This window comes from Podarcis raffonei, chromosome 12, assembly GCF_027172205.1.
Source record: "Podarcis raffonei isolate rPodRaf1 chromosome 12, rPodRaf1.pri, whole genome shotgun sequence".
Classification (NCBI taxonomy): domain Eukaryota; kingdom Metazoa; phylum Chordata; class Lepidosauria; order Squamata; family Lacertidae; genus Podarcis; species Podarcis raffonei.
This window is the reverse complement of record NC_070613.1, coordinates 35,783,706-35,803,136: the sequence shown is the minus strand read 5'-3', so window position 1 is coordinate 35,803,136 and position 19,431 is coordinate 35,783,706. Positions and strand designations below refer to the sequence as shown.

At 41.1% G+C, this 19,431-nt stretch overlaps 1 non-coding gene across 1 annotated transcript; it reads right to left on the bottom strand.

Annotated features, from left to right (window-relative positions):
• Positions 1-18,947: 18,947 nt before the first annotated feature.
• TRNAA-UGC (transfer RNA alanine (anticodon UGC)) lies at positions 18,948-19,020 on the bottom strand. The gene has a single exon. It is a non-coding gene; the product is annotated as a tRNA-Ala (tRNA).
• Between the last annotated feature and the right edge of the window lie 411 nt (positions 19,021-19,431).

Sequence of the window (19,431 nt, the reverse complement as noted above, 5' to 3'; positions counted from 1 at the left end):
AATGAAAGGCAGCCTCTCCTTTTCCACCCCCACCCCCACAAACATGCTAGCTATGTCACAAGCTTCCTTGGCTATTTCTTTCTTTCTATCTCTTGGTCTGCCCTCCATCCTTTATCCTCCTCCTGTTTCTTTGCTGCTTATGAAAAAGGAATAACCCATCCCCCACTTCTGTTCTTCCACCCTGAAACTCCTTCACTACACTTGAGCTCGATTCCAACCAACAGCCATGGAAGGCAAACAGCCTCAGCATCTCCTCACGGCTCATCACAGCCTGCATGCATCTAGCAGTGTATGTATCTATAGAGCAATGGAGCAATGTATGCAGAGGTTGGTTTAGGGCAGAGTGCAGGGGCCAAGGGGCCTACTTCCAGCATCCTTTCCAAAGCCTAGGAAGCGCTGAGCTTTGGGAAGCAAGCGTGAGGCTCTGACAGGGTCCTAGAGTCCCCCTTTCTCCTTCCCAAAGCTTAGTTAGCACATGCCCAGCTTTGGGAAGGAGAAGTGAGGGCTCTAGGAACCTGCCAGAGCCTGCTTCCCAAAGCCCAACTCCTCCTTTACCCAGCTTTGGGAAGATGGAGCGAGGGTTGGGCATGGGAATCAAATTTTGGCCTCATACAGGGTACCATATTACCAAGGTTCACCCCTGATGTGTGTATATATATATATATATATATATATATATATATATCCATGCATGCATGAGTGGTGGTCTGGGCAGCCTAATTCCACCCCTCTTCTGTGTCGCTGGTAGTCAGTCATAGGCTTGTTTCATCCTGGATGGGCAGGGTATAAATAAATTATTATTATTATTATTATTATTATTATTATTATTATTATTATTATTATCTTGAAAGGACATACAAAAAGCCTGCATTTAAGCTGTACACAGTTTGTGCACATGATACACATTTCATATACAGTTTTGTATGCGTTTTAAACATAAAATATACACTTCCAACATAACGCACACACTTGTTAAAGCTTTTTAATGTTCATTTTTAATTCATTTTTTATATATATAAAAAAGGTAAAATGCATACTCTGCACAGGCCTGCTAACACCTGTGACTGAACATGCACACCCTCTGTGTGGTCAGGGTTGCTTATGCAGACAAGTGAAACAGAAAACCCCATGGCTGAGCACACATGTAAAAAGTAGTCTCAAGAAGGCAGTGGGCTGTTGCTCTCCCTGCTTTCTCTTTTATGCAAAACACCTTGGGATTGTTAATGACTACCAAAGAGAAGGACCTGGGTTTTATATCTCATCTCTGACAAGTTGTGGAATTAAAAACAGCTCCTGTCTGCCTTCCGATCCCCTCATGCACCAACATATTTCATCACTGCTACTAAAGATTAGAGGTGCATGAAGGAGTCAGGCTTGGTGAATTCCAGTGCTAACTGACCTGTTCTAAACCTCTAGGACTAATGTACAGGTTGGAATTTAAATCTTGTTACAAACAGTCGCTTGTTCGTTCCCTGCTTCCTTGTGAAATAGGACAATCAAAGAGGCAGCCTGTGTGTTATATACACGTGGGTAGTCACTTCCAAACATGGAAGCCAGAGGCTTTGTGAGAATTGGGAAGCAATGTTTGGAAGACCACAGGCCTTTGTCAATCCAGGCCCAGTCCTCATTACAAGTAGAGATTAGCTAGTATGTCCATTTCAGTTCCTCATTTTTCTACCCTTAAATCCAGTTCTCCATATTTCCCCATCAGTCTTCATAAAAATTCACCAACGTTATAGAGCTAACTTCTCCTTAAGCTATCTTTTTTTGTATGCCATTTTGTCAAATATACACATTTCACAAACAATTCCCCACAAATGATATTATTTTGTACATTGTTTTCACTAAAGTACGCATTTAAGGTCACACTTTAGAGTAGTGTTTCCATTTTTATACACATGATTTGAGCAGACAACCGCATTGCGAAATCCAGAGAAATGCAAATTTTGAAAGATGGCTGTGGTTTTTTTGGTTCATGAATGATTTCAGGAGGTTTAAATGTGAACCTTTAAATATGGGCTGAATAAAATACCTCTCCTGTTCCTACTTACGAGTAAGTAGCAAGAAAGAAAAGGATACATGTTAGTGAAACAGAACACGTGAGTTAACAAAATATTTAGTGAACTGCAGAATTCAAATTATAAAGTTTTGTTTAAAGATCATTAAAAGTGGGAGAAAGAAGGACATTTCACAGAAAAACCAATATTTTTATAGCAAATCCTTACTCTAATATAGTCCCTAGGTTAGGTTCTGTAGCTTGCATAGAGCATTATCTTCAGATGAGATGCAGAAATGCATATCATTATGGGAAAGAGGGGGCTCAACCAATCAGCTGGAAGTCAACACTCCTTAAGACACCTGAGGTTCATCACATATACAGAGGGAGGTTGACCATTAACGCTTGCTTCCAACCCACAAGGTGTTATGAGGACCATACAATCTCTTTCTTGGCTCCTGTCTAGGGATGGGCAAATCTTTCAATTTGGGTTTCATTCAGTTTCTCATCTTCCCGGTCACGATGCGTTTCAGTTCAGTTCACGTATTTTTTGGGGGGGGAGTGTAAATCCAATAGGCTTGCCTTCAAATGGCACCTGCTGGCTTTCCCTCCCATCTCTACACCTGTCAGACAGGAGAGTACCATCTTGCATATTTAAGGAGGGGTGTTTGAGGCCGGGCTTACTGACTCCTCTTTAATGGAGTGAGGAGCTTCTGGGCAATGATTGGATTTCTTAAAGGACAGGCGAGTTGGGCCTGACTCGTTTTTCATAGTTATCCATTGGCATCCAAACTTCCTGAATGTTCAAACTCAGTTCTTGTCTTTGAAACATATCAGACTGTGTTTACATATGACAATTTGGAGCTCATATGTGGGGGGGGGGGGTTGTGTTTTTTAAAGCTATTTAATTTTTTTTTAATGTGCAGATGATTGCAGGAACAGGATGGGAAGGAATTATGAATGAAACCATGGTGACAGTAACATAGGATGAAAAAAGATTGATTCACTTATCCTGTCTTGCGATGCCTCTTGCCTTAACTAGAGGATTGGCTTTATTACTCCATCATGCATTCTTCCTTTCCACATGCTCTGTTGCCACAAAAGCAGTTTATGAAACAGAATTGCCTAATATTGATCAGCCTGAACTTTCATTACACCCCGGGGTTGTGCGACATAAACAGCATACGGCTCCTAAATGCAGTGTTATGGCACTGACTGAATCTCTTTTGTTGCCTATTGATTTTAATGACTTTGGCATAACTATGGCCAGTGTTAGTAAATACTCTTCCCAAGTAAGACTTTGTCTCAATGGAGCGATGCAGGTTAAATAGTGCACTCGATTTGTGCCTGAGTGTGCATTTGTGCAGTTCATGAATTTTCAGAGAGCTATATGCAGAAGCTAGCGCGATACAAAATACATTTTAAGAGCTGACATTAAAGTTAATATGAAAGTTCAGAGGTGGGAAATAATTTAAATGCACAGAAGAGGTAGCAATAACGTTTCTAAACCGAGGCAGTGAATTATGTATATATGAAATATTAAAAATGCAAAGCTGATTCTATTTGCATTTGGAATGCCCCCTAGCTGTTACCGAGCAAGAGAAAATTGCTTTATGCTGAATTGAAGGGCACACTACTTAGTGCTGTATTTAAGTCAAGGAGGGATATCACTCATTTTTATTCGACCACTTAACTTGTGCTTATGTAATCTGTCTGGCCACCAAGCCAGTTGTCTTATATTATTTTCAATCAAAGAAAGAGGATATAGAAATTCAGTCATTAAACCTTTATTTTCACCTGCCTGGAGATCCCTCTGAACCATATTATTATATATAAATCAAGGGGTGTCAGCAGTCCAGAGTATGGAATTATTAGCAACGGGTGGTTGTATTTTTTAAAAAATCACATTTTAGGGATTGAAGGAACAACCTTAAACAGACTCCTCAATTTTAGGAAAATATATAATCAATGTTCTTTGTACTGAAACATGCTACCATCAGGCTCAACTTCAGCTAATTTGGTTTCCTGGACAAAATGCACGTCTCTTCTCTCTCACAGACACACACAACACTCACCTCCTCAAGACCTACACTGTGACTCCTATTTACGCCTTCACAGTGAAGCTACAAAATCATCTCAACATAAAAGGAGCAGGGATATCCCGCTGCCTATGGCTCAAAGAGGAGAAATTAAGCCTTTCTGTGTGGGGGCCTACTCAACACCAGTGTGTATGGACTCAACTACGCTCTGGTTCTAAGCTTAGGCATGAGAATAGTAAAAAGTACACCCTCTTTTAGGCCTAAATACCCATTTTCCATAACTGTTGAGAGAGCAGATAAGGAGAGAGGCTACTGTAATGAACATTGAGCAGGCCGGCGCCATCATAATTCTTAATCTGCTCATCAGGCTACAAGTCCAATTTGGACAGAAGCTGTCTGCTGTTACAAGATTTCGAAGTGTCACTTAATTTTAGCACATTTATTTATTTGTTGCATATATATCCCTCCTTTTTCTCCAAGGAGTGCAAATTCAGCTGTGCTAGATGCACCCAGCTGCTTCTCAATGTACTCTGTAATATCTAAACACCACGAGCAAAGCCATAATCCCTCCAGCCCTTGAAAGCTTCTCATTTATGACATCTCCATAGATATGTTGCACCAGTTGTATTGTCTTGTTTTGTTTAATCGTTGTTTTTTGTTTGGATCCAGATTTAGCCATTCTTAGAGTAGACCTATTAAAATGGGTGGGATTGAGTATGTGTAGTTCTCAAAGCTTTTTCAGATATACTTTTGAGTTCTATATCCTGAAAATCAAGGTGGGATCCAGAGAGCTCCATATACATGCATAAATGGCTTAAATATGTAGATGGTGAGAATCAATTTTTTCTCCTGGCTGCAGACCCCATTGCCACTTTCAGGACTGAAACAGGAAGAGATAGACTCCATTATCTGCAACATTGCACATCCTGTTTTTGTTTTTTACCCAAGTCTTTCCTATAATGTGAGCAGCACCCATCCTTCACCCACTGACTGCTGTTTTCCATTTCAAATGTATGTTCAATACTGAATCCAGTTCATACGTATTGAACCCTCCAGGTTAACTCAGAATTGCATCTGTCAAACGGAGCGTGCTTCTTTTGTGGTGCTAAAACCTTCAGATCCTTTTCAGCAACATCTTGTTATCCCTTACTTGCGTGTTTATTTTTCTTCATCTCTTTCACCATTCAGCCACATCGTTCACCACCTATTCCTCTAACGTGAAACATCCCCCCCAAAAAAACATTAAAAAGTTCCCAGACTCTCTCTGCACTTAGTAATATTGCTCAATCAATATTAAGTCAGGATTTTACAATCTTGTCCAAGCTTTGTTTAACAACTATAGTCTTCGCAATCCAATGTCACATCTAAGCAGCACGGTCGCTGCCAATACATGGGTCAGAAAGATAAATGTCAATGGAATGTTAACATTCATTGATGTGAAAAATGCTTCTTTCCTTTTAGGTTCACAGAATGTCATGTCATCCTGGACAGAGGAGAGTCCACCTTCTTTAGATGCTGAAAAAGCTACCTGTGGTATGAGCTTATAGCATGTAAGAACAATCTCATTGCTCAAAATGTTTTGATAAGGGCTTAAGTCGAGACTTCTGCTTGTCCTCTGTGTTTCAGTTGAATGCCACTCATTCATCAAACGCACAGCCTAAGGTACCTTATTCTGAAGGCTTCAGCTTTTGGTTATAGGCGAGAGTTCATTCACAATAACAACTGAGACCTGCAATAAAATTTTGCATTGTGTGTGTGTTGGGGGAGGGGGGCTTTAAAGGGATTAAGCCAGCCATGCCCTTTCCCAAGACAACATTGTGAAATTTGGAATGTATGATCTGGGTGCAAAGGATGTCTGCTGTGTTGTTTTCATAATATCCGATGGAAGGAAAAGTCATGCCATTGTGCTCTATTTACACTGATGCCTGTACTGTTCCCTTGAGTGGTGGTGGAGAGTCCCACTGAGTGCAATGACATTGCAGCTAGTAAAATAATTCCTATTCATCACTTCTCTCTATCTGGCAATCACATCTAATTTCGAATGTTTTCAGATAACTGGCATATATTTAGATAATATCACCATTCAGCATTTATGAAATGTTCATTTTCTGTACGTACGAGTAAATATGCATTAGTTAAAATAAATTATGTGCTTTTGTGAAAGAAGATAAATGATTATTCTCATTCATATATATATATATATATATATATATATATTCATTCTGTGCCTTATCCCTTTAATAAATCCAGTGCAGATGCACAAAATAACAGAGAAAATAAACAAGGGCAGTAGCAGAAGCTTTACATTAATTTACTTAGTATAAATCAAGTTTTATTACATGCTCAGTTTCATGATTATGCATTTCTGATGTAAATAACAAGACAGAAGAGAAAGGAGGAACGCAGCAGGGACAAGGAACGTAAGAGGCTTATGCCCTGATCTCTTTCTGGCATTTGCTATTGATGTGAATGAGTTTGTGGCAAAAGTATACAAGCCTCACATGATCTTTTTAATAATGTGAGATTCAGCTTATGGGTGAGAGGTGAGCTTTGCATCCATGACCAGCGGATATCACAGTATTGCTTCTGTGCTGTAAACAAGATCTGGTCCAATGCTGAATCCAAAAGCCAAGGCTTCAGCTTAGGTTTGATGCTCATCACACCATTTTAAATCTTATTTATTGACACTTATTGAAAGATACACAGAAATACAAACCCAATACAAAGTATCTTTTTTATAATATACTGAGATAAAACAGCTACTTAATCTTTAAAAAGAGCAAAATCAGAAGAAGAAAATGCAAGAAAAGGAGAAATCTAAAGAAGGAGAAAGCAAGCGAAAAGGAAAAAACCAAAGAAAGATAGAATAAAATAAAAGGATTTCTGGCAGCTACATATGATGTTCATTCTTTAAGATCCAATCATTCTTTCTTCTATAAACCAGTATTTTTTTCAATGTTCAGATCCGGATAGTACATTTTCTCTTTCACGCAAAAAGTCCGTAAAAAATTTCTAATCCTTAACAAATGTTAGTAGTGACTGGTTAGACGCTCATCACTCAAGCAGCAGTAGCCCATGGTCTAAGAGGCTGAAGTGATTGGGTAGCTGAGCTCCCTCTTAACTAGACTGCATCAGTACAATGTGCAGAGGGCCAAGGCAGAAGTGTGAACCATGCCAATAGGCTGACTATAAGAGAGATACAAAGAATTGTAGAGTTGGGTTCCCGAGAGTCATCTAGTCCAATCCCCTTCAATGCAGGAATCCCAGCTAAAGGTTCCCTGACAGATGATCACCTAACCTCCACCAGTGACTCGAGAATATGAGCCTAAATGAAACACATGTGCAACCCCTTCAAAACTGTTCATTAAAATGGAATTGGAGTTTATTTTTAAAATATTTTAAAGCACCATACATAGGGAAGGCAAATCAAATAGCTCCAAGTCCTTTTGATCACATGGCATTATATGGAAACAATGGAATAACAAATAGCAATGATAACAAACCTGTGTCTTCTGGAAGCTACCACCTACCAAATCGCAGGAGCTGTCCAAGGTATCAGAGGTGGGTCTTTCCCAGCCCTTCCCAGAGAAACTAATTTCTAAGAACCATGGTATGCAATGCATGTGCACCACCTCTAAGCTATGGCTCTGCCCCTATGAATTCCATACATGCATTATATCCTTTCTGATTTCATTGGGGGGGGGTTGGTCCAGTGATCCATTTTTAAAACAGATTCTTCTTCATAAAGATTATGCTTTATTTACAGGCAACCACACATTCACGTACATTGGTAATTGAGCAGCCACACTTAGGTTCATACTCTTTTTACCCAGAAGGCAGTGGGCCTTCTCGGTAGCTGTGCCCGCCCTCCCATCAGATGTCAAGGAAATAAACAACTATCTGACTTTTAGAAGGCAGCCCTTTATAGGGAAGTTTTTTAACGTTTGTTGTTTTGCTGTGCTTGATGTTTTAATCTGTTGGGAGCCACCCAGAGTGTCTGGGGCAACACAGTCAGATGGGCATCATTATCATCATCATCATCATTATAACAACAAAAACATTTTTTGCCAGAAATATTACTCTGGCAATATTTCTGTCCCCTGTTTCTACCAGTCACTGTATCACAGCAAAGTCTCTTTTTAAAAAATCAAGCTGTGATAAAGAACTATTTATTTATTCATTCATTCATTCATTCAAATTAATATACCACTTGACTATAAGAAAAAAGAAATCCCTAGATATTGGGGGTGAGGTGGGTGGGGAATCAAGACCTGAAAGATATCCTTGCTCTATGGAAAAACCAATATCCAAAACTGCTACTTGCATAATAATGACTGCATAATGCACACACAAACACAAATATTTCACATGGATTATATCTTCTAAATTGTATGTTCGTGGATCTACCATGATTAACTGATTGATTGATGAAACTGTAAAACCCCAGGAGCCAGGGATATATCCTCTTATATTCTACACAGCACCATGTACATTGATGGCATAACTAGTCCTACTATTATTTCACATCACTTATATGGCTCTGACTGATTCATTCTGCATTTCAAAGTTTTTATGACCCAAAATGTTCCCATACTCTGATGCAGCAATCTTCTTATCAAGCACACAGCAGTGAATATTTTCAATAATTGTACAAATCACTGTTGTTTTGGCAGGTGAAGGGCTCAGTTCTTTATGAAATTCCAAAATACAAATGCAATTAGCATGCATCCTTTGAGATTGAAATATTATAGCCAATCAAACGAAATCTTAAAATGCAGCATTCCTAATTGGATGAAATAAAGACCCAATTAGACTTTCTAATGGTTTCCTTCACTTGAACAAACAATGGAAACTATGAAACAATCAACTGAATACAGTGCAAAATTTAGTGGTCGTAAGCATTAACTACTTGACATGGTTTTTGGAGCTTCAGCCCATTAAGCAGGATTTATGGCTCCATTGTGTATAGTCCTGGAACAGTAACAAGGAATGCCACAGTTTTCGAGGAAGGTGATGACCTTTAAAGCCCTAAACAGCCTCAGCCCTGTATACCTGAAGGAGCATCTCCACCCCAATCTTTCAGACTGGACACAGAGATCTTGGTCCAAGGGCCTTCTGGCAGTTCCCTCACTGTGAGAAGTGAGGTTACGGGAACCAGGTAGAGGGCCTTCTCAGTAGTGGCGCCTGCCCTGTGGAACGTCCTCCCATCAGATGTCAAAGAGATAAATACCTACACAACCTTTAGAAGACATCTGAAGATAGCCACGTACAGGGAAGTTTGATGTTTTATTATGTCTCATTTCTAGAAAAATAGCACTCTCCAGGTATATCCCCAAGCTACATAACTACTCCTCCAGAGGAAGTCTAACCTCCCATCAAAGGCAGGCAACTTCCCATCCACCTGGTCTAGGGAACCACCCACTAACAGTGCCTCAGTCTGACCTGGACTGAACTCTTCATATAGATGGGAAGAGCAAGGGAAAGCCTTTCCCTACTGTTGCTTTCTACCTATATAAACTTAGAAATAATTACCACTTGCAACAACGATTCCCTTGCCTGGGTGTTATCTCAATTTAATCTTTGGCATAACTAGGGTTGAAACTGGTGTTGATTAAACCGCGGTCAGAAGGCAAACAAGTTACTTTGATTAATCTTAAATCTTCGCTCCTTGACATTTTAATCCAAATAATATAAAAATTTATTAAGTACAATATATGGTGCACTGACACTAGTCTGCATTAGTGAGCAGCCCCAGCAAGACTTACGCGGGGTGAATCATGTCAGCTTGTTAAGGGTGCCAGGGTTGTGATGCAGACACACAAACTCCATTTATTCAGTGGAGAAATAATGGCAAGTGATTGCTGGAACCTAAAATCAAGAAGTTGCAAAGCATATTTCCCCCCAGTTTCAGCATTGGGGGTCCACCTGATTTGAAATGCCCTTAAGAATGGCTGCCTGTGCACTCTCTGACTTCAGCATGAAAAAATACAGTGTCAAAGGAGTGCGCTGGTCAGTAATCACATGGTTCAAAGTTCAAAGTTGGAGTTAACTCTTTATTAGCAAAAACACCATTTCCACAGACTTGGTTGAGTGTCAGGCCTAATGAGCGCAGCAGCTGGTGGCTTTGCTCCATATAATCAATTGCCAATGCTGAAAGTCCCCGCCTCCTCATGGCCATCTAAGTCCCCTGCTCTCCAGGGCTTTTTCCAAGCAATTGGAGACTGTGCCTGCATGAAGCTAACTTCTCTCTGCCCTTTTCATGCCTCTTCTGGTTCAGGGAGACCGTGGGGGAAGGGAGCTTGCTGCAGCAAGAGGGGAAAACACCCGTGCTTCTTCACCAGCCGAACTCATCTCTGCCTCTTGGCCTTCCTGCTCTCCTGCTTCAGTTTTCTTTGAAAACTCTGCTTTGAGTATTGTTTTGCTGACACATGCATTGGCATGCAAACTTCCCCCAGTTTATGCATTCTTGATTGCTTTGGAGAACTGCTTCACAAAATTCACAAGCGTGTGAATTTCAAAGGACTGTTGTGTTGCATTTCAGGAAGTGCAAATCATACCAAAATGCAATCCAAACTGAATCCCCTCATCTCTATCCCTACTGGCTTGTATCCTGAACAGGAATGCTCCTGTCCAGAGGCGAGTAGATGCCAATTTTTATTTTGCATGTCCCATTTGCTGTGTACACACCATACATTTGAAACCCACACCATCCAAAAAATCATGTGACCTATCAATTTCCCCTCATCGAGCTACAATTCCCAGCACCCTTAAACTACAAGTCCCAGGATTCTTTTATAGGGGGAACATACTTTACAGGTATAGGTGTGCATGCAGGCTGCGATAACCATAACGGAAGATCCATGTGCAAAAACATGAACTTCCGAAGGATTTTAAAATATTCTGCAATCACTAAGCCTCAATAACATACAGTAGATGCCATCTCACAGTAAAAGAATCACTGAGGCAAGTGTGTGTTGTGTGTGTCTGTGTGGCGGGGGGTTATTATAAAACTCCATATGGTGGATTCGCATCAATCTCAGCTGGGAATACCATCATAAACCACTATTTTGCTATAAAAAATAACCATTAAAACTCAGACATGCACAAACAAGGTAATCTGCCATAAATTTTGAAATAGCAAAAATCCTACAAATGTAAATTTATTCAACTCCCATTGCAATGTGAGTAATTTCCATAGCATTATTAGAAATCCTGCAGTTGCCGTCATTTGGCAATAGCTTATAAATATAGGGGGTCTGAGTCAGCATGCAAATCCTGTCTGCGGAAGACAATCTGAGAGGTTTTATAGCCCAGAGCTGTTTATTATTTGGTAAGAATTGTAATGCAAGTTCACGTTCAGAACCTGCTGAAAGAACAACAGAACATCTCGTTGAGGAACAGAGGAGAGAAAATTTGGGGGATAAAAGGAATATGACAAATGGATGGAGCGTCCTAAACTTCCCACATCACGATATTCATACACAACAGACTTCTGACAGTCCCACTACAAATATTACTGATGCATTGCACTCGTGCTAGGAACTGCATCTCTTTAGTTAAAGTTGTTACCCAACAATATGTTACTTAAAAGATATTACAACTAGTGCCTGAACTCTAGATGAAGCAACAATGATTGTGAATTAAAATACTAAAATCCCAAGCAATTAAAAAAAATCTAGAAAGGGAAAATACCGTTGATGGCTCCAGATGCCTTGGGACTCAGCTGTACAACTGCAAATAAAATGTTTTAAGTGCAATATACAATGTGACACTAGATGAGGATGGTGAGCCTCATGGAAAATTCAATGTATTTTTAAATGCGCTTTTTAAAAAAAGCATTTTCAGAATGTTTTTTATAGGTGAGTAGATTTCACCTAATGGGACGCGGGTGGTGCTGTGGTCTAAACCATGGAGCCTAGGGCTTGCCAATCAGAAGGTCAGCTGTTCAAATCCCCACGGCGGGGTAAGCTGCCATTGCTCAGTCCCTGCTCCTGCCCACCTAGCAGTTCGAAAGCATGTCAAAGTGCAAATAGATAAATAAGTACCACTCCAGCGGGAAGGTAAACGGCGTTTCTATGCACTGCTCTGGTTTTCCAGAAGCGGCTTAGTCATGCTGGCCATATGACCCGGAAGCTGTCTGCGGACACATGCCAGCTCCCTCAGCCTATAGAGCGAGATGAGCGCCCAACTCCAGAGTCGTCCATGACTGGATCTAACAGTCAGGGGTACCTTTACCTTTAATTTCCACCTTGGTTTACCTAAAATTATGTTTTACATAATAGGTTGGGAGGGGAGAGGTGGTGGTGAGAGAAATCTACCTATATGACCTCAAAATGTTGTCAACGTATAATCACATATGTGCTTTTTAAGGGAGCAAGACAATTATCATTTTTCAGGTATACAGTAATGGGATTTGGAACTGGGAGATACAGCTATCGTGATACCCAGATAATTACAAAGGAGCTTTATTGCTTCAAAAAATGCCAGACAGAAAAATTTCCATGGCACAAAGAGCAACAAAACTATTTGTTTCAGATGGCAGCAGGCCCTGAACTCATTTGCATTAAAATCCCTCTTCAAAGGGATTCGGTCAAGGAGGAGCAGCAGAGAATAAGATTCCATTAATCTCAAGGGAACTGCAGTCCTAATTACTACCAAATATGTTTTTAAGCACTGGCAATGCACTAGATTCAGTGTTATTCAATCCCACGCCCCAATATATTGTTGGGTTATGACTCCCATCATCCCCGGCCATTGGCTGAACTGGCTGAAGGTGATGAGAGCTGTGTTAGAAGAGGAAGAGAACACATCCAACTTTATCACGTCCCAGAGGATATGCAGTCTACAATATAAAGATAAACCAGGGATGAGGAGAGTTTGGGGATTAGCAACAGGAGTGAGGAAAAAGAAGGACACATCAAATGTCAACGAGATCAGGCAAAATCACCCTTGAATGAATGCCAGAAGACTTTTATTAAGGGATTCACAAAGTCTCTCCAGTATCTATTCTGATTTGGCTTGTAAGGAAGATGAGATTAGGTACTGTACCCTGGAAAGCTGTGGAATCTGGGAGAGGAGAAATCTGGTTTAAATCTCAATTTGGTCCAGTCATACCTTGGTTGTTGAACGCCTTGTGAGTCGAACGTTTTGGCTCCCAAACGCCGCAAACCCAGAAGTGAGTGTTCTGGTTTGTGAACGTTCCTTGAAAGCCGAACGTACGAAGCGGCTTACATGGCTTCTGATGGAGTGCGGGAAACTCCTGCAGCCAATCGGAAGCCATGCCTTGGTTTTTGAACATTTTCAGAAGTCAAATGGACTTCAGGAACAGATTCCGTTCAAGAACCAAGGTACAACTGTACTGGAATCCTCAGGCAAGCTGCTGTCTCCCTTCCTCAGTTCTGCACCTGTAATATGGGGAATAATTTTGGACTTGTATTAATTTGAGTCTGTCAAGAGCATTGTGTTCATGTACAATCCAATGGAACTAATTATTTATTTGTCATACAGTGGTACCTTGGGTTAAGTACTTAATTCGTTCTGGAGGTCCATACTTAACCTGAAACTGCTCTTAACCTGAAGCACCACTTTAGCTAATGGGGCCTCCTGCTGCCGCCGCACCACTGGAGCACGATTTCTGTTCTCATCCTGAAGCAAAGTTCTTAACCTGAAGCACTATTTCTGGGTTAGCGGAGTTTGTAACCTGAAGCGTATGTAACCTGAAGCGTATGTAACCCGAGGTATCACTGTACTTTCTCTGGGGTCAAAATTATTGGTGGGAGAAGGTAAAACATAAAATGGTTCAATAGTAACAAAGTGGCCAACGCTTAACCATCTACCACTTCCTCCCCTTTTTATAGTGAGAAAACACTGTCTAGTGGAGTTATTGCTTGTTGTCAGGGAAAAGGTTCCTTCGGATGACCTGTTTATTGAGCATTCATTCTGATTTGCTTGCACAAAGCTTATGCGGAACTGAGATTGTATCCAGTCTTCACTGAGAATTAGTTTTGATTTGTTTGTGGGGAGGTTGTATGACAATGAGCATTCATTCTTATTTGTTGGCAACATGTTTATATATCTTCCCACTTCATTCCACATTTTTTCAATGCATTTCTCTGTCACTTTCCTAACTGCAAAAATTCTGTTTCTTTTGTTCTGCTCACCACACAAGGGCAGCAGAGCACACTTTTAACTGTGCAAATCTAGCATGCACTTGAATCCCTCCTGCAAATTAATGACAGTCTTAAGACCCCCCCCAAGGTAGAATCAACAGAAATATGCTCTTACTTTACTTCCATCTTTCTTTCTTTCTTTCTTTCTTTCTTTCTTTCTTTTCTTCCTTCCTTCTCATGCTTTTTTATATCTGTTGTTTTACCCTTCAGCTCAAGTCTGTTTATTTGCTTAAAACCATCTGTCATGGACAAACAGTGCTCAGCACAAATAATAACACATCTACCAAGCTGGGGAATACACAAGATATCTGAGCCAAAATTGGTTAGTTCACTCATTGCAAAAATAAATTTCAGAATTAATAATGAAGAAGAAGCAAGCATTACATTTTATGGCCCAGCAATATCCTGATCTCATATCATGTGGCCCCGCTGGTACGAAACAGCAATTGATTGGACAGACTTGCTTCTGTTTCTTTCCCTTTTCTCCCCAACTACAGCAATCAAAACTGTTGTAAAGCATGGACTTATCTATATCAGACAACAAATAGTACAACAAATAAAAACTCTTCTGCATCCAGCCAGTCTATGACATATGCACACCTTTAGCAGCTCAGAATGCTGCGAGATCGCTTTCTCCACCACCACACTGCATTTCAAGTTGTATTTTTACATTGCTGTAGACATCACTTCCTTCTTTGTTTCCCCACACATCACCTGAATTGTTTCCTCACACCTGCAACATGCCACCCCTGAACTCCTGTACAATGAAGGTTTCACACCTGCAATGTCATCTGCACATGCACAACGGATGCTTGAAACGTATGTGGCTCTGTGTATGCAGAATGCAGCTTATGAATTCAGACCAGATGGAGGCTGGTTTGAGGGGAAAGAAATCAAACAGCAGAATTCCCGCAGAATCTAAAGGATACATATGGATTTTGGCTAATGTCCTAGGTGCTTGGCTTGAAACACCAGCAGTGGGAGCACAATGGAGCCGCAGCAAATGGCAATTTGTACACAGCTGTTTCGGGAGGGTTTCCATCCATATGTTCTTGGATACCAGATAACAAAGCCAACCAAATCACCGATCTCTCTTGCTTTTGCTCTTCTGAATGGGTTCATCCCGTTCTTCAGGAATAATAAAATGTTTTCCTGGTTCTGAAATGTGGGCTGGACTGCCTATGAAAACCAAACAAAAAAACCTGATGCTGATGTCCCAAAAACATCTGCCTTGATTTCGGCTTCCTCTGAATTAGTCTGCCTATAAATCAGAATGAAACAATAACTGGAAGCGGGTGGGAAAAAAAGAAAAAAAAGAAAAAGGTCACATCTGTGAAAAGTATCAAAAATGAAAGGAGTTAGAGAAGCTTCCATTTTCTTTATTGAGGCTAACATTCCATTCTCCCCTGCTCGACAATTTATTTCTCCTTGTTGGAAAGAAAAGCAGATTTCCATATGTCTATACTCCAGAGCCAGAAGCCATTCCCTTTTCTAAATCAGAATAATAATAATAAAATGAAAAGTGGTTTTGGTGGTAATTCCAATCCAAGCCTCTTATGGTGTCAAAGCCAAGTGACAAACAAAACGATCGAAAGCAAAACAAAACTCAAGCCACGCTGATTGTGTTTAACGAAAACCAAGTTGCGATCAATCTTTTGTGCTTTCCTCTCCTCTTAATTTTTTGCTACATTCACACATTTTTCTCCTTCATCATCTGTTTCCAGGGCTCTGTTGCATAGCCATGTGTTTGCTACAGAATTACAGGCTCATGTACAGACTCATGAACAGAAGTTGCTATCCTGTAAAAATTAAAAATTGGGGGTTTCTAGACTTAACGAACACTGTGTTAGAAAGGCTGGGTGAGTCTGGAAAACCTCTCTGGACTTTCTCCCTCCCTCCATTCGCCTCTGACTCTCTCATGGAGTTATTTGCAGACCTGAGTTATGTTGGTAGAATAAATCAGGCAACTCAAAGATAAGAAGGTATGCTTCATGGATCACATTATTTTTTTCTAACTGAATGTTTTTTATTTGCTCTGTTCGATGGAGGCAAAGAATATGAGCAAGGCTGTCTGCATTGACCCAGACATCTAAAGCAGTCTCAGGATGAGTTCACAAAGGTTCAGCTACAATTCAGGCATCGGCAGCTTGGGTGGCGAGTCCAATGTGGATCCAGACTCGGCACTTTGGGGCCACAAATGCAAACTTCTAAACTGGTTTGAACTCAGTAGCAGTCAGTTCCTTCCATCACCAGCAGAATCAGAAGAGTGCTAATTGGTTAGACCTTGTGACAATCACAGCACCATTTCCCCCTGCAAGATAACCGTTTCCTGCTTAAAAGGGAAAAGAAACAAATTGCTTTTATTTTGAAAAGAACTGAGTAAATGTTTGACTGGATGGAAATGCTAGGCGCCTGTTTGTTTGTTTGTTTGTTTGTTTGTTCACAGAGCCAAGGCGAGGGGTTGGCACCAAAATGTCAATGGGCTCTGGAGGGCAAGATCTTGGGAGAACCAGGCAGGGATATGCACAGAGTTTGATTTTTTGAAGCTGCTCGTGAAATATCACAACATTTGGAATGTTGTGCCCCGGGCAGGCTGCAGACCCAGGCAGGCCGGGTCTTCCCATTATATATCTGCAGGGATTGACAAAACATCTGACCCTCACCTGAATCTCATAGCTCTCCTGACGAGTGCTTTGGTCTGCCCACCAGATACCAGGCACTCTACTATTCAAATTAGGCCCCAGTGTTTTGTTACAATCCCCTTCTCAATGAAGTAATCAATTTTAATCTAGAATTTAAATTCTCAAAAACTTTCTTATTTGTTCATTTGAGCAAGTAAACTACTGTTCTCACTTCATTACAAACAGTATTTCTACCTGCAACACACTTGAGCAAACCTGCTCCTCTTCCTTTCACAGATATTTTGTTGCCATTTGCAACTGTAGCTGCCTCTGATTAGTTATCATTTAACTCTTGGGGAAAATAATTAGCATCACACGTCATGTGCATGGAAGTTGCCGAACCAATTAACCAACTAGAAGGATTACTGTTAATAGCACCAGTATTCCTATAACTTGATATTGCTGGATAGTTTTGATGAACTGCAAAAGCATTTTTAGTTTGCTTTCTGTTGCCACCCTGGAACTTTTCTTTATTAGTGCCACTTTGTTTTGTACGATTCCTTGCAAATGTATATGTATATGTTGTATATGTTGATAATATAATTTTGGTTGGACAAGATGTTTGGACAGTGTTCTCGAAGCTACGAACATGAGTTTGACCAAGCTGTTTGGAAAGCTCTGGTCTAAAGGATAGTGTTATGGTCAGCATGGGCCTGCGTGGTGTTTGAATCGCAAGGAATTCAGGGGATGCCCTAGTTACTGTACTTAGAAGGGACCATGATTTGACTAAAAGTGGGTGTGGCTTGTGGCTTCCATTAAGAAGCCTGTTCCCCTGATCATTTCATGCTTGGCACATACAAGTCATCTGAGCAGAGGGTGCTCACTCCCATTCACTCTGCTCCTTTCTTATTCAATGGCTCCACTGAATGGGCACATAACTGGTGCCCCCCCACCCAACACCCTGAAGCCAGCCCAGCATATTACAAAGCTGATATACAACAGGATGCCCAAACTGTAAGAAAAGTGACAAAAGTTCTCGTTAGAAAAGAAGCTACAGCTCTTAGATGCATTATGAACCAATAGCATCACCAGCCACGGAATGGTTACGGTTGCTGTGCTGTCGCTGTATCATCCCCAAACCGTCATTCATCAGCTCCTTCTCATGCTGCGGCCTTTCCAGTGGGGATTGCTCTGGTGGCATAGAAGGATGGTCTGCAAGATTTCCCAGCCTTTAAGCTTCAGCTCTTTGGTGTGCCTGATCCTATCCAGGTCCTGTAAGAGGAATGGATGGATTAGCAACCAGAATGATTGAGGGCCAGGAAACCTTCCATATCGCAAGCAGACATCAGCAGCTGAAAAACCTGGACCCACAAGAAACATATTTTCAGGTCTGTATCAGTTAGCAGATGTCTGCAGAGAGAGAGATAACCTCTGGAACAAAGTAGAGGTAAATAAGATAGCAGGATGGTTATCACTGTCCTGTCTAGAAATTTCAGTTCCTTCAAGCAACGTTAGATTGGAACTGAAAACCTCTTAATGGAAAAGAAGTGAATGTATTTAATTTTAGTAGGCTTCCTCCCCCCTTCTTTGTTTCAGTGGATATATTTCCATATGTTGCTAAATCAGAGAAATCTTGATCTTTTTCCTGCTCGACTGACCCACTTCAAGGAAAACAGCCAAGCAAACATGTGAGCCTCTGAGAGGTTAACAAACCCAAAGTAAATTGTAGATCAACTGGCATGTTCTAGATCTCCTGACATTCACATCTCCTGAATGTCATTCATATACCTTCATTCCATCACGGAGGAAACCTAACTAATGGATGATCTGGCTGATGTTATTTTTAAAAATACATTTTACAACACATTGAGGAAAAGGAGCTTCCTCCATTCTGCCTGTCCAACCTGTAGAAAACACGACCAGGTTGAAAATGGAGAGGGTGGCGTTTCAAAGTCAGCTTCTGGATTCTCTTCAGGGGTTTACAAGTCTTGGAAGGACCCACAGGAACATAGGAAGCTGCGTTAAACTGAGTCAGATCATTGGTGCATCTCGATCAGTATTGTCTATGTTGACAGGCAGCACCTCTAAAGGACTTCAAGCAGGACTGTCTCCCAACCCTACTTGGAGATACCAGGGCTTGAACCTGGGACCTTCTGCTTGCAGGGCAGGAGCCCTACCACTGAGCTATGACCCCCAAAGCCACAGAGAAGGGTGGGAGGAAACTGAAGGTGAGCAGTCACACCAGTAATGGAGGAGGCACACCTGGATTGAGCATGGTGAGTTGTGGGAAGGGAACGATGGGCAGGTTTCTCTGACTTCTGCTCCACACACAATGAACAGGGCTTCTTATGTCTAGCAGAAAGGCTACGAAAGGGAGCTCAATCTGGTTTCCTGAGTCAAGGAGCAGCTGGCTTAAGTTCTGAGGAGTTGAAGCCAGAGGAAGTGTGACAGCGATAGCCATATTACAACAGCAGATGCTGAAAAGATCAAGCAGGCGAAAGTTCTTTCACCTTGATCAGATGCTCACCCGAATAGCTGTGTTTTAACTTGGCACCTAGAGGAGGACAAAGAGGGGGAGTCAACCAGGTCTGCCAAAGCAATGAATT